The sequence below is a fragment of the Lepidochelys olivacea genome (assembly GCF_965140295.1).
Source record: "Lepidochelys olivacea isolate rLepOli2 genome assembly, chromosome: 21".
Lineage (NCBI taxonomy): Eukaryota > Metazoa > Chordata > Testudines > Cheloniidae > Lepidochelys > Lepidochelys olivacea.
Genome location: NC_140431.1, coordinates 2,583,634 through 2,598,322, shown reverse-complemented (window position 1 = coordinate 2,598,322; position 14,689 = coordinate 2,583,634).

Sequence of the window (14,689 nt, the reverse complement as noted above, 5' to 3'; positions counted from 1 at the left end):
CCTGCAAATGCTTACCTGAAGGATTCTCATTAATGTCAATTGGTTATGGACAGGCACCACTGGGAGATATTTTCCCCTGTGCTAAGGGCTGGCTTCTTGGGGTGCCATACAGCTCTGCACATGAGATGAATTTACCCAAAGAGGGGGAAATAGTTTGCTGAGGTTGGTTCTTCATTTTTGTTTTTTTATGGGTTTTTGTTATTGTTGTTTTGTTTTTTGGCACAATAGAACGGTGCACCAAATCTCAGCCAACTTCTACCACTGAGCTGCTCCAACGCCGCTGGGAGGTGCCATTGTCCTGCGTAAAGACTTACTGAGGAGGGTTCATTTTCTGGTCAGGATTTGGACTCTACTATGTGCCGTCCTATGCAAGTCTTTCGAATCCCCGTCAGAGGGGAACTGGACGGCCCAGGGAAGTGCAGTCTCCCGTGTGCTCAGTTAATGGTTTGAAATCTGATCCTGGCTAGTAGGGCCTGCTGGTTGCTGAGTCCTATGGGAACTGAGTGGGGGGGATTCTATGAGGTGGTTTCTCCTGGATACTCAGTGGCCCCTCAGCTAAGGGGACTAGAACTGAATAGGCCATAGAACTCCCCTGTAGTCCTCCTAGATCTGGAATGGCTGCATTGTTGTAGAAAAAGCTTACCCTATCCCGGTCTGAGCAGTACCGGCTCTGGATCAACAAAGGGCTTCAAGCATTTGTCAGCCCAGTACCTGATTGCACTGAAATAAAACATCTTGACTGTCATGTCGAGCTCTAAAGGTTTCTGTTGCCTTTTGAAAAGGGGCAGAATCAGACCATTCCAGAGGGAACTCCCTTCCTCCAAAGTGCAGAGCTGGGAAATAGGATTCCTTCTGATTAAGAGCTGGGTTGACTTCTGAAGATTTTTGTCATCGGCTCTGTAACTTTCTCAGACAGACCAGGCTTTTCTATGGACCCGTAAATAATGGTTCTTTACTGAGAGTAGGGAAATATACCTTTCTCTCTTTCATTTATCTTTATCGGTGATGTGGGAGACTTGTAAAGACTCCAGGCCCATTCCTAGGAAACTAAATCCTGTACATGTCACTAGTGGGAAAACCATATTATTTGCAGATGGATTGCATCGTAAATGTTTGCAGACAATATGATATTTTACCATAATAAAGGTGGAGGCAAGGGGTTTTAATTTTGTTTTTTGTGTTTTTTTCCCCCTAAGCAAGAAAATCCCCATAGCAGATTTTGATGGTCCTCTTTGCTACATCAGGGAACTGAAGAGTAGTTCAGTAAGCACTACACATATTGCTTTGTCTTTTAATAATAGATAGCACACACACACTCCTTGCTGCTGTTGTTTTAGACAGCATCTTGGGGAATAAATTGTCCAAAGATTTCCAGTTATTCCGAGATGCAAGGGAATAACGAGTCTGTCTCCAAGAATATCCATTTCCCTGCTCACATTTAAACCTGTTCTAGTCGCAACCAAACATTGATCCAGGAAGGTGATGCTCTTTAGCTATTGCAGAAAATTTGATCCCAGTCCCCTCATCTCTGTCCTTCAGACCAAATGCTTGCCATGTTCGTGCTTACAAAGATTTTGGCTTTTCTCCCTCTCCCGCACATTCCGCTGGGTCTGTTTTAACCCAGCCCCGTACTACAAATGCCACTTGCTCTGTGTTATCAGCAGAAACTAGCTGCCAACAGAGCCACCGTGGCCCTAGAGCTAAAGCTGCTGTCCTCTGATGGCCGCAGAGCCTTTACAAGGGTTCTTTCAGTTTCACTGATGCAGGGCAAGTTCAGGCAGGTTGTTCAAACTCGCTTGTGTAGGCATGTGTCCCCTGCCCTCCCCAACACACACTCCTCTGTGACTACAAGGACCTTCCCAAACCAGCTCAACCTTCATCCTTCCCAGGGATGCTATTCTCTGATCTATTTTCCGGATTTCATTCCGCCCTAATGGGATTGCCGGTAAATATACTATTTTGGAGCCTGCCTCCAGAACCTGGCATTAAAGTTGTAGATATAACGTCCTCCTCGAGTGGTCAGCAGGGCTCGATCCAGCATTCGGCAAAGTGGTCCAGCAGACTGGCTAGCGAATGAGGTCAAAGGTGCCTGGGGTTGTGTTCTTGGCTCTGCGCCCTTGGGCAGGTCATGTCCTCTCTTTATTTCCCCTCCGGCCCTTTGTCTATTGTGGCTACTTCGAGTCTAAGGTCCTTGGGACAAGGATTGTCTCTCTCTCTCTGTGTACCTGTCAGGAGCAAGGACCTGCAGCAAGCCTGCTGGCCTGCTAACTTAACCCCTCAGACACCCTACTGAGCACAGCTGGGCCCCAGATTAGCCAGCAGACTGCCCCGATTGGCTGAGGGGATCAACAGACCTGCTCTTAAAACTGGCAGCAGGATGTTGACTGCTCAAAGCATTTGCCCCCGGCCGCAATAGCTCTCGGACCTGCTTGTTCCAGCCCTGCTCCTGCCTTTCCTTATTCCAGGTAACCTGGCTCTGAGCTTCAGCCTTGACCCTGCCTCTGGTATCTGACCTCTGACTCCGGTTCTGATCCTGGCTCCTGACTGAAGCTGTGCCCTTTGGCTTGGGCATCTGAATCTGGTGTTGGGCTCCAATTCCCGGCTATCAGCGCCTATTCTAATGAGTAGGCCTGACCCCTGCTCTGACGATTGGGTCTTGCTCCTGCTCTAACTGCTGGGCGCAGCCACGCAGGCCCAGTCCCTCACACCCAGCTCAATGGGGCCCCTAGTTCAGTTGGTGCCTTTCGGTGTGGTTGCAATATAAATAATAATCCTGGGATCGTCAATGCTAAAGGCTTGAGTCTCTACTGCTCCAGGTAAAGGAGTACATCTTTAACAGGTTGCTGTAGTAGACTCTTATCTACTCATGGACCCACTGCTAGACAGGAACGGAGACCCTCCTAGGGTGGGTTACACCAGCCCTCCCCTCCAAGGCCCTGCACTGATTGCCCATGTGCTTTTGTAAAATGTGCTGCATGTATGAGAATACACAGGCACGTTGTGGCTTTGCCGTGGCTCTCTTGTATAAGAAAAACACAGTTTAAGGCACTCAGGAGATCACGCTGCCTTTGCAACCTGCACATTTTCTGCTCTAATGCTTTGTGTGCTCCAGGTCTCAGTATTAATCACAGGAGCATATGGCTCTGCTCACAGCCTCTGATCCCTTCCATGTCCCTGTTTAGGGCATGCAACATAAAATGCTAATTATTTTAAATTTGATACAGGTGTTAATAAGGGCTGATGACTTGAGCTGTGATAGATTTAACCCTTCCTTAGGGACCCTACCTCTAGGAGGCTGACCACATGTAAAAGAGGGTGAAAGTGACCTGTTCCCAGTATTTGAATAAAGAAAGGCCAAAGGAGGATGGGGGAGAAGAAAAGGTAAAGAAGGGATGAAAAAAATCCCTCCACCTTTGGCTGAACCAAGAGGAGCTGTACTAAGTTTATCTCAACTAGAACCCACTCTTTGCCAGCCTTACAAGGCTGAGTGCAAACTTTCAGTGGTTCATCAAGCAAGCCAATTGCTCACCTGCATCTGGAAGAGCGATGTGCCATAATATGGTGGTTCCTAACTCATGCGCTATTGACCGTTGGGGATCTGTAGAGAGCTGGCTGGTCCCATGGGCGAGATGTTGGCTCTGCCTTTTTGTTTCCGGCTGCTAAACTGCATTTTAAAAGAAGATGAACATATATTAAATGCTTTTCTCCTGACAGCAATTTCTGGAATTGCTGCAGTGTTGTTATGCAGTCGTGACTGGGAGGAGAGGTGTCTATCAGACAGAGGGCCTGCATTCTGATGTCAGTTACCTGGTGTAAACAGGGAGTAAATTCGTTGCTGTGTTTGCACTGGTGGGACAGGGAGCAGAATTTGGCCTACATCACTCTATTAAAATGTGGCCCATCCTACGTAAAAGTCAGGGCGCCCCTGACATGACACATTCTGCACCTCAGCTGCCATGAAATCCGCAAGACAAAATATCGTTCCCAACTCTATTAATCAAAGTGATGTCGTCGTTTGCTCCTGTTCACTGTCACTTTTGGTGTTATTTCGGCCTTCACATTCTAATTAACAGGGACCCTGAGTCATCGCACACTCTGCTTTATCACGTTTTTACACCCTGGCAATGTGTGTTGTTCTCCCCGAGAGGCTGGGTCATATCTAATGTTGACTACAGACCAAATGAGTTAGGATTCCCTTAGCTCAGTGGGCAGCAGTCCATGAAACCCATCACACTGTGCAGCTCAGGGGGATTGTGGCTAGAACATCACAGAATGATTCACTGAAAACCTGCCTGTGTCTTATGGATTAGGAAGCTTCTTAACCCATCAATATTTCTACCTATCAGCATCATATCCCCCATGTCACTCTCAGGAAACATTCTTCTAGGAAGCGTTCAGATTTAGTTAAAGGGAGCTGGTTTTTTAAATTTATTTCAATCTGTCTCCTTCCACCTGTTTGCCAGCTCCCTCCCCCTCTATCTAGCAGTCTGTTTCTCTACTAATTTAAACCAAGATTCAGGCAAAGATCATGTCAAAAACCTCAGTTGCATGCAGTTGAGATCAGGGAGGAGAACAGAAAATTAACTTAGAAATGACAGCAAAGAAACAGGGACCATAGTTAAAAATCAAGTGATTCGTTTACTGGAAACTACGCACATGATTCTGATCTCACGTGCTCTGTGAAGGAACACCGATGTGAAACAGGATAAGAGCAGAGTCAGGACCCAAATCTATGTCCTGGCAACCTCTATCCTAAGGGGCTAATTCTGCCCTCGTTCCCATTGGCTTCAGCACGGAAATGTCTCATCTGTAATAAAAGTATTGCTGGGGATTTTGGGGCTCATTTTTGCAGGTCACATTGGCCAGCACGAATCAGACATAAGGCAGCAGCAAGTATGCTGTGCTAAATTACATATTCATGAAAGTGTAAGGGGGTCTAGGCAGCAAGATTCATCATGATTTGAGATTTTCTGGAAAAAACTAAGTTAGCTGTAGCTTTCAGGAAATGTGCTGGGTTGGGAGCATCTTTAGCTAAGAATGACAAATACTATGAAAAGCTAAATAGCACAGCTAATGTCCATTGTGTGTCTGAAAAGTTAATCAGTTCCACTGAGTGGCCTGGCAGGGCAGGCCGCCATTTCTCAAGAGAAGAGATGCCCAGCAATGAAATAGCAGAGAATGCTGGGGGACAGCGTAGAGGTACCTTGGCAGAACTGGAGTGAGGATGAGGCTTTGGATGGCAGTGTAGGAACAACAGGGGATGATGCAGGTCATAACTGGACAGAGCTGCGTGGGTGCCAAGAACTTGAACAGAAAGGGAACCGCACAATCGGATTGAATGCACAGCCAGAATTGTGGTTTGGGTAGATGGGTGCAGATTAGAATAACATGATATGATGCATGTAAGTCAGAACTGAGGTATATTAACAGAGCTGTGGGTATTGTACTATATGGAACCATGGAATCACAAGCCTTCTTAAACAAGAGGTGTTTACTATACAAAACAACTACAACTCCAGGAAACACAAACCATCAGGCTTCCCCCACAGCTCAAGTTCCAGCTTGATCTAATTTTGTTTACCAGGAGCTATGCCCTGTCTGGAATTCTGTACAGCATAAAGTGGCATCTAGTAGCCAGATAATATATATCAAGTGAATATATTATTATAGTGGGGTTGGGGGTCCTGGATTAGAACAGCAGCAGGGTACAGTTGTTCAAGATTGAGACGTCTTGGCAGAGTTATGTTGGAAGTAACTGGTGCAGCCTCTGCCGGACTTGCACATGAAACCAATCATCACTATGAGACCTTGAGTTCTATCAGCATTCCTGTAATTGAACATGCAATGCGGGCTTTCTTAAAATCAATTTAAATGAGCCATGAATATCACTAATCTAAGACAGATTTTTCTCACATGCAAATAATAGAATGATTAAGAATGCACCAGTGGAATGCTTCCAGCCAAAGTCTGAATCCTGCAGCTTCATGAATTTATTGGGCAGCTCAGTTCACTGAAATTTTTATGAGTCAGACTCTTCTGAAAAAGTAATGGGGAAATGAAGCAGCAGTGTCTGAAAACCACAGAATCTTCTTTTATGCAGTATGCATTAGGCCATGTTCCTTTACCTCACAGTCTATCAGAGTTGAAGCTTGAAAATCTGCAGAGCCAGCTGGGAAACCTGGTGAAAAAGGAGGCAAAGCAAGGAGGCAAAGTTGTCCTGCCTTCACAGTAAGTTGTCCTGCCTTCACAGTGGGTCAGGCTGGAACAGAACAGAGAGGGAAAGTTACTGAGGACAGAAATGACTTAGAGCAAATTTCAAGGTGCTTAAGAAATAACGCTCCTGACTCCTGTAGAGTTCAGCAAGCCAATGCTAACCTTGGGCTGTGTAGAGGTTGTGACACATGCATCCTGAACTTGAGAACTTTAGCTTCACGTAAGGCTGTTGTAACGAAATATTCTATCCTGACCCACCTGAACCATAAAATCAAGTTGTGTTGTGCCAACATCTTTTCATTCATCATCTGCGCTACCCTGCATAGCATCCTGGGACTAAAAACAACAGTAGTTCTGTACAAAGGGGTATTTTTTCTTTGCTTTGCTGATGCAGCAGATTGATGAGAGATAAATTCACCTCTTCGCAGAGAGCCAGCACAAAGCCAGAGCGCTCCTGAAGACCTGCATAACCTTCAACATTCATGAGGTGCATAAGCATTGTGCTGGCCCTTAGCACATGGGTACATTTAAGGCTAATGTTTAAATGCTTTGAAATCATTCCTACTCCCTCCCATTGCATCTTTTACCCCATCAACCTGTCCTCTTCCATCCTCTCTCTGATTCTTTTGCCCAGTGATCTTGCAAAATGTTTGCTGCTATGTGCATAACAACCTGCACTTTTTCTTGCAAAGATGCAATGCCCCTGTGTGGGTTTTGTATTGCGCATTCATGCAAAACTTAGAAACAAAAAAAACTTCCTATTTTTTTAAATACACAGAAATCTCACTTTCCTTCTAAAAATATTGAGCACAAGACTCATGAAATGTTGGGAATAATTACTCAGACTAGCTAAACTCAACTGGGGCGGGGACCCTCTTGAGAAAGATATTTTGGAAAATGGCTACATTAAATATAAAAAAGAAAAAGAATTCGTAAAACTTCCTAACTTATAAAACTTCCTTCCACGGCCCTATTAAATGGCCTGTTAAGGAGACACACAGAGTACTCATGAATTCATAATAAACAAGGTCATTTTGGAAAGCTTTCCTTTCCCCCATAGTTTAAATTCATGAGTCGAGGGCTGGGGGCAATGCGTTTTTGTGGTTAGGGATGCAAAAGGAAGGTAGAGGTGACCGGTACCTTGTCTGCCTCCAGGTTTTATTCTGAACAGGAACAAAATGGGATCTCTCCATCACTGAACAGCACAAGGAGACTTTCACATTGCTCCGGGGTCAAAAATCAGAAGACAATTCAAAGGAAATGAAATGCAGATAGGGTTAAATTCCCCCTGTACTGCTTAAGACCATAAAATAGGGTGTGACTGGTGCATAAAACTTTCACTGGTCCTCTGCACAGGGGTGATTTTTCATTCTAAATGTCCCTAAACACCCCCGGAGTCTGACGTCTTCTGCTTGTATACAGAACAGATACAGCACAAGCTAGAGCTGTGCAAGCTTCTCCCACCCCTCACCTGGCCCTTGTGACTTTGTAGGGGCATGTCTAGGGATGACGGGCAAATTCATCCTTGCCTCAGTGCTGAAACAGTGGAGACAACTAGCGTCAGTTGCAAGGGCCTCTCTTTTTAACATTTGCACCTCTTGGCTGGGTTTTTGCATAAAGTGTTCTCCAAACAGCTGCTTTTAACTCCGTTAACTGCAGTGCTGTCATGATTGTTCTCTGGAATCTGACTGCGTGGCCTCTACCCATTCTGTTCCTGACAGGCGTCCGTCTCTAGGGTTCTCAACCACCACCTTTCACCACCGAGGCTCATTTAATAATTCGATCACACACCTTGTACGTGAGTGTTTCTTGTCGCATGCTTTTTCCCCCAGCAAGGGCCACATTTACACCAGCTGTGGAATCCGGTCAAGCAGTGAAACTCCATTGCCTCCCATGGCGCTGTACTGATTTACACCCGCTCATGGTGTTTTTATTTCTGTGGGGAGGGACGGTCCGTTCATTTGGTTTTTAATTATCTCTGCTGTGGAGAGTACAGCTCTGAACCTGATCCTACTGCACAGCACTGCACGCCCCCATTTTAAAATCCAGTGCTAACTGCCCATCCTTACTTAGTAGCATGAAACAAGGAGGGATGTAACTCCCCAATGCTTAAGATTTCAGAATGTCAGATATCAGAGAGAGGAATAACCTGCATCTTTTGGGTTGCTTGTGCAGAGCCATTTCTTGCTCTGAAATTTAGATGCAACAAAAACTGAAGCATTTCACCAGCATCACTGAGAGAGCCGTGCCGTGTGCTTCACTCTGTTCTCTTCACCATTCTTCCGCAAAACAAGCCCCCTTTTCAATATTCTCAGCAAGTATCACGTGCAGGATATGGCAGTTTATTTATAGCCAGTTCATTTTCATTTTCCTCCTAGCAGGGATGAGATCGTACATAGAGATTTCACTCCTTGGGGAACCTATCTCATTTCCACTGCAGGAGAGCTTGACACCTCCTGCAAATGAATGAATTACCAAGACATAAGCACACAGAAACTACACAGGGACCCTCTTTTCATTGAGAATTCACATTGCCTCTGCCCCCCTTCCTTTAATTTAATATACCATGTACAGAATGTACAGGTTCCAGATGTGGTGCAGAATTACTGAATGAGAAATCTCATGGCTTTAACCATTTCCAGATTTGCCCTTGATAAAATCCTTGATTGATCACCTACCAGATATGCACTGGCCAGCTAGCCAGATCTCAGTTCTCCCTAACTGCATAGTCTACTTTCTGTCCACCCACAGGCCCACCCAAGTTTCTGATTTAATAGCTTGTGTTAAGCCATTTAAGGGGAAGGGTGCAATTGTGTGAATCTGTTTCAGGCAGGCGATGCCTCTGCTCATCGAACATAAGAATGGCCATACTGGATCAGACCAAAGGTCCATCTAGCCCAGTATCCTGTCTGCCGACAGTGGCCAATGCCAGGTGCCCCAGAGGGAATGAACAGAACAGGTGATCATCAAGTGATCCATCCCCTGTCGTCCAGTCCCAGTTTGTGGCAAACAGAGGGTAGGGACACTCAGAGCATAGCACTGCATCCCTAACCATCCAGGCTAGTAGCCATTGATGGACCTATCCTCCATGAACTTATCTAGTTCTTTTTTGAACCCTATTATACGTTTGGCAACATCTCTTTGCAAAAAGTTCCATAGATTGACTGTGCATAGTGTGAAGAAATACTTTGTTTTGTTTGTTTTAAACCTGTTGCCTATTTATTTCATTTGGTGACCCCCTCATTCTTGTGTTATGAGGAATAAATAAAACTTCCTTATTTACTTTCTCCAGACCCGTCTTGATTTTATAGACCTCTATAATATCCCTCCTTCGTCATCTCTTTTCCAAAATGAAAAGTCCCAGTCTTATTAATCTCTCCTTATATAGATGTTGTTCCATACCCCTAATTATTTGTTGTTGCCCTTCTCTGTACCGTTTCCAATTTCAATATATCTCTCTTGTGATGGGGCTACCAGATCTGCACACAGTATTCAAGATGTCGTCGTACCATGGATTTATACAGAAGCATTCCTGTCTTGTTCTCTATCCCGTTGCTAATGGTTCCTAACATTCTATTAGCTTTTTTGACTGCCACTGCACATTGAGTGGATGTTTTCAGAGAACTGTCCACAGTGACTCCAAGATCTCTTCCTTGAGTGGTAACAGCTAACTTAGACCCCATTATTTTATATGGGATTTTGTTTCCAATGTGCATTACTTTGCATTTATCAACACTGAATTTCATCTGCCATTTTGTTGCCCTGTCACTCAGTTTTGTGAGATCCTTTTGTAGCTCTTCACACTCTGCTTTAGACTTAACTATCTTGAGTAGTCGTATCATCTGCAAACGTTGCCACCTCACTATTTACCCCTTTTTCCAGATCATTTATGAATATGTTGAATAGGACTGGTCCCAGTACAGACCGCCTGGGGACACCACTATTTACCTCTCTCCGTTCTGGAAACTGACCATGGATTCCTACCCTTTGTTTCCTGTCTTTTAACCAGTTACTGGTCCATGAGAGGACCCTTCCCTCTTTTCCCATAACAGCTCACTCTGCTTAAGAGCCTTTGGTGAGGGACCTTGTCAAAGGCTTTTAGAAAATCTAAGTACACTATATCCACTGGATCCCCCTTGTCCACATGCTTGTTGACCCCCTCAAAGAATTTGAATAGATTGGTGAGGTATGATTTCCTTTTCCAAAAGCTGTGTAGACTCTTCCCCAACAAAACGTGTTCATTTATGTGTCTGATAATTCAGTTCCTTACCATAGTTTTAACCAATTTGCCTGGTACTGAAGTTAGGCTTCCCAGCTGGTTTTCGGCTGGTCGGGCATTTCTGGAAGTAGCAGAGTGCGAGAGCCCGTGCTCGTAACAGTGCATCTGCAAAACACTAGCACCGTGTCGCCAACAGAAAATGCAGCAAGATGCATCTGGCAAGCCCAGGACTAGACAGGAGATAACCCGTCTGAAGTCTCAGCTTTTCACTGATGTTCTGGGCAAGGACTGACTATTTCTTGTGTGTAGAGCATCCAGCGCCCAGTATCCTGCTGGGCCCCTAGGTAATACTGAAATATAAATAACAATAGTAATTCAGCAAAAAGAACATGTTCCCGAGTGTTTTGGAACTGGTTCCCTGGAGGGAAGGAGAAGAGCAGAGAGAAGCCAAGTTCCTCCCTGCCCCTCCTGCAATTTCATCTCTGTGAAAGGATGATCAGACCCCAGCTTTAATGTGCGCATGCACTCCTGATTGGCTTCCATTCCGCCAGACCTCAAATATTGTCCAAGCCATTGCACAGCGTTCTTAGCAACCTGCCCCAGAGTATCCCCCCCCCCCCCCAGACCAAACATGCTTTACAGAAAAAGGGCTTAAGTTTCCACCACCTGGCACCATGTGCCCTCCTGTCTACCTGTGCAGAGCACGTGCAGAGCACATGTGAAACTGCCTTTCTGATGTGATGAAACTTTGCAATTGTGTAAATGATGAAACAAGGGACAAAGCAGCAGAGAATCTGGACCATAATTTGAACTAAACTTGGTTGCTCTCTCTGTCCAAAATGGTAGGGCTGGGTGGGAGACTGCTCAGGGTTTTTGCAAATCATCGTAAGAGATTAATAGCACTAGCTAAAGCCATTACTAATGTTTACAATATGATTTATTTAAGGTGTTCATCTAATACACACACAACTAATCTAATGCTATTGATGCTTAATCTGACCCTTAAATATCCTATATATTTAGTTAATGCAATTAAAGTAGGATGACATATAACAAGAGAATCTAGTTAAAAACAGCTGCACATTTCAGTACTGCGCACACAGCACTGTGCGAATTCACCAAAGAGTAAAAAAGCTGGGAGCTCAGGCCACAGTTTACAAACCTTAGTGTACAGTTAGGCACTAAAATTCCAATGTATAGGCACCTCAGGAAATCTTCTGAAGTACTGAGAGCCCTGCCGTTGGCTCATGGGAGTCAAAGTTGCTCAGCATCCCTAAAAGTGAGGTCCTTAGTGTGGGTACCTAACTGCAGATTTATCTGAAAACGCAGGGCAAAATTATCAAAAAGGCCTAAGTCAGTTAGGGACTTTTGAAAATGTCACCCATCATCAACAAAACGTCTCAGAGTGGTTTCTCCTACTGGAGTATGAATTTGAAGTTCTCTTTCCAGGGGTGAGGAAAGGGAGTATTCTCTGACTAGGCACACTGCTAAGCAATGACCCACACCAAGTCTTTTGTCTTTCTCTCCCATGCTCCACAAGCAGTAAAACTAAGAACATTTCCCCCTCAGCTGTGGTGAGTACTCCCTGGTCAGAAAAGAACAGAACAGGATTCATCACTATAAGTCCAGCCTCTAATTTAGGGTCTGTGTTAGGGGAAGACTCCTCTCTTCATCCTTCTCAAATGCTTCCCCCAAGATCATTGCTCCTCAGACAGCTTGAAGCATTGTTTCATTGGGTCAGTGAGCCCCACAGGGAAGGAAAGGAAGGGGAAGCCAAGACATTTTAAAGGCAGAGAGTGACAGACAGGTCACTGCAAGGAGACTGCAAGCTGACTCCAGGTGCCTGCTGGGAGAGACGTGCTTGTGGGTAGCCTTTCCAAGGCTTGTCAGGATGTGGCTCAGTTTTCACAGTGCAGGCTGTCACAGCATCAGTGAGCAAGAAGCTGCAGGAGTGACCCACCGGTGCAGCATGGGAGCCAAGAGCCTGCTGGCACGAGGGTGCAGCGTGGAACGGTGCGGAGCATTGCAAAGACCAGGCACTCTGTTTTAATCATAGGCTATTTCCCCACATGGTTTAAAAATGAAAATGGATTTTCCTAGCGTACAGTACTGTTCTATTTGTAGCTTGGAAGACCTGGCTCAGGACAGGGCCCGGGCGGAGCAGATTAGAAACTCGGCCTAAGCGTCTGCACTAGAAAATGAAGTCGACCTCACTGACGTCGGCACACAGTCACTGCAGTGACGACATGGCTTGTGTCTGTCGACACTTGGCTCCTTGCCTCAGCGCTGCACGTCCTCACCTGGAGCGCTTGTATCGATTGTACTGTTCTTGAAGAACATGGGTACAAATTTTAGGCACCTTACGATGAAAAAAGACTCCTAGTGGGATTTTTTTCAAAAGCAGCTAGGTTCCTAACTCCCTTTGATTTCACACCTAACTGCATCTTTAGGCATCTAAATACCTTTAAAAATCTGACCCCTGAATCTCTGTTGCTGTATGTTTTGCCAGTGCTTTCTTCTTGATGTTGGGCCAAAATCTCAGCTGATGCAAATCAGTGACCTCAATGGAGCTATGCTGATTTACGGCAGCCAAGGACTGTACATTAAAATTTAATGGAAAATGTAAATTGTCATTAAAATTTTCAGTGAATGACTTTTGTGAGAACACAGCCAGGTCTCCATTTGCTCACGTTATTATGGACAGCAATCTTGAACAAAAGAGTAAAGAAATGTTTTTAATAACTTTTCTGGCCAAGTTTTATTTTGGTCCAATAATTTGGTCCAGTTTCCCCTCTGGTATCATCTACTCTCAGATTCTACATGATCCTTTGTCAGGAAATCAGTGATTTGCACGTTTCCATCAAATCCCATTAGTTACCTTCATGCTACAAAACTGACTTCCTGAGGCCTTGTCTACATCATGACTTTACCAGCTGGGGATGCTGTTCTGTAGCAGTTACTGGTGCCCTTGAAATTCAAGCAAACGGTAATTAGTACTGTGCAGTGTAGACTGACCACAGAAGCATGGAATTTCACTTACTACTTGAAGCCGGTAAATAGTCTACATTGTTTCCTTTTTGCAGCTGCTCACAATTCAGAGGGATTGCTTTCCATAGTCAGCATGTCATAATTTCTGTGTCTGCTCAGTGGAATGAATCAATACATAACCTCTAGACCATGCTTGGGAATTTCAGCTGTATCAGGGTATTTTTCTCCCAAAAGATATAATTTCTGGACTTTCAAATTTAAATATAACCCTGGTTTATCTGTGCACAGGACAAATCCAGAATGTAGAACCCCACTATTTAGTTTATTTCCATTTTATAAATGGGCCTATGAAAAATACAAGACACTTGCACAAACTAAATTTATAAACACATAGAAAAACATTGATTGAACCCAATGCCAACAGCAAAACACTCTGAAATTACCCTCTCCCCTTGGATCCAATGACACACACTGCCTTCCAAGCCCCTTTAGAAAAGCTTGGGGTACATATTCAGTGCAATATTCCCTAAATTCAAGATCTTTTGGAGCAGGGGCAAGAGTAAATTCCAGAGTTAAAAGCCTTCTAGAGAGAGAATTCTGTCCCCTCCCCTGCACTAACAAAGCTGGCAACTGTCAGTGTCCCAGCTAAGCGTAATTGTTCAGGCAAAACACCCAGGGAGAGGCAGTCTCTAATATACACTACATCCAAACCATAAAAAGCTGTATGGATCAAAAGCAATACCTGGAAGTAGACCTGGTAACCAAGACAGTAATAAACACGTTGGATAGTAGTTTGACTGTCTGTTTATAAAGATATTGTTCGGATCATATGTGCAGGATGGGTTGGCAAATGTTGCAAAAACGATTCTGTGATTCTTCCTCTGAAGTTTTAAACAAATCTGCTTCATCTGTAGCCATGCCTTTTGCATTTGCTCTCTGTGAATAATTTTGCAAACTAGGTCACAAACAGGAATCATCAAACTTTAACCAATTAGGGTCTGATCTTGTAAACAATTATGCATGTGAGCAGTCCCACTGAATTTTAAGGGATTACTCTTGTGGGCAAAGTTATTTATTATATATGTGATTTCAGGATCAGGCTTTTATGGCAGAAAGCAAATTTCATTCAGGAAATCTGATTCTCAGAGTTAGGTTCATCCAGCCAGGGAGCAGCAACGTGCCAGGTGATGAAGGTAGCGCCTGTCTAAAAGACAGAGAATGAGCAGCTAACCAATTGCATATAAATTGCAGACCAAGAATCAGTCTCAG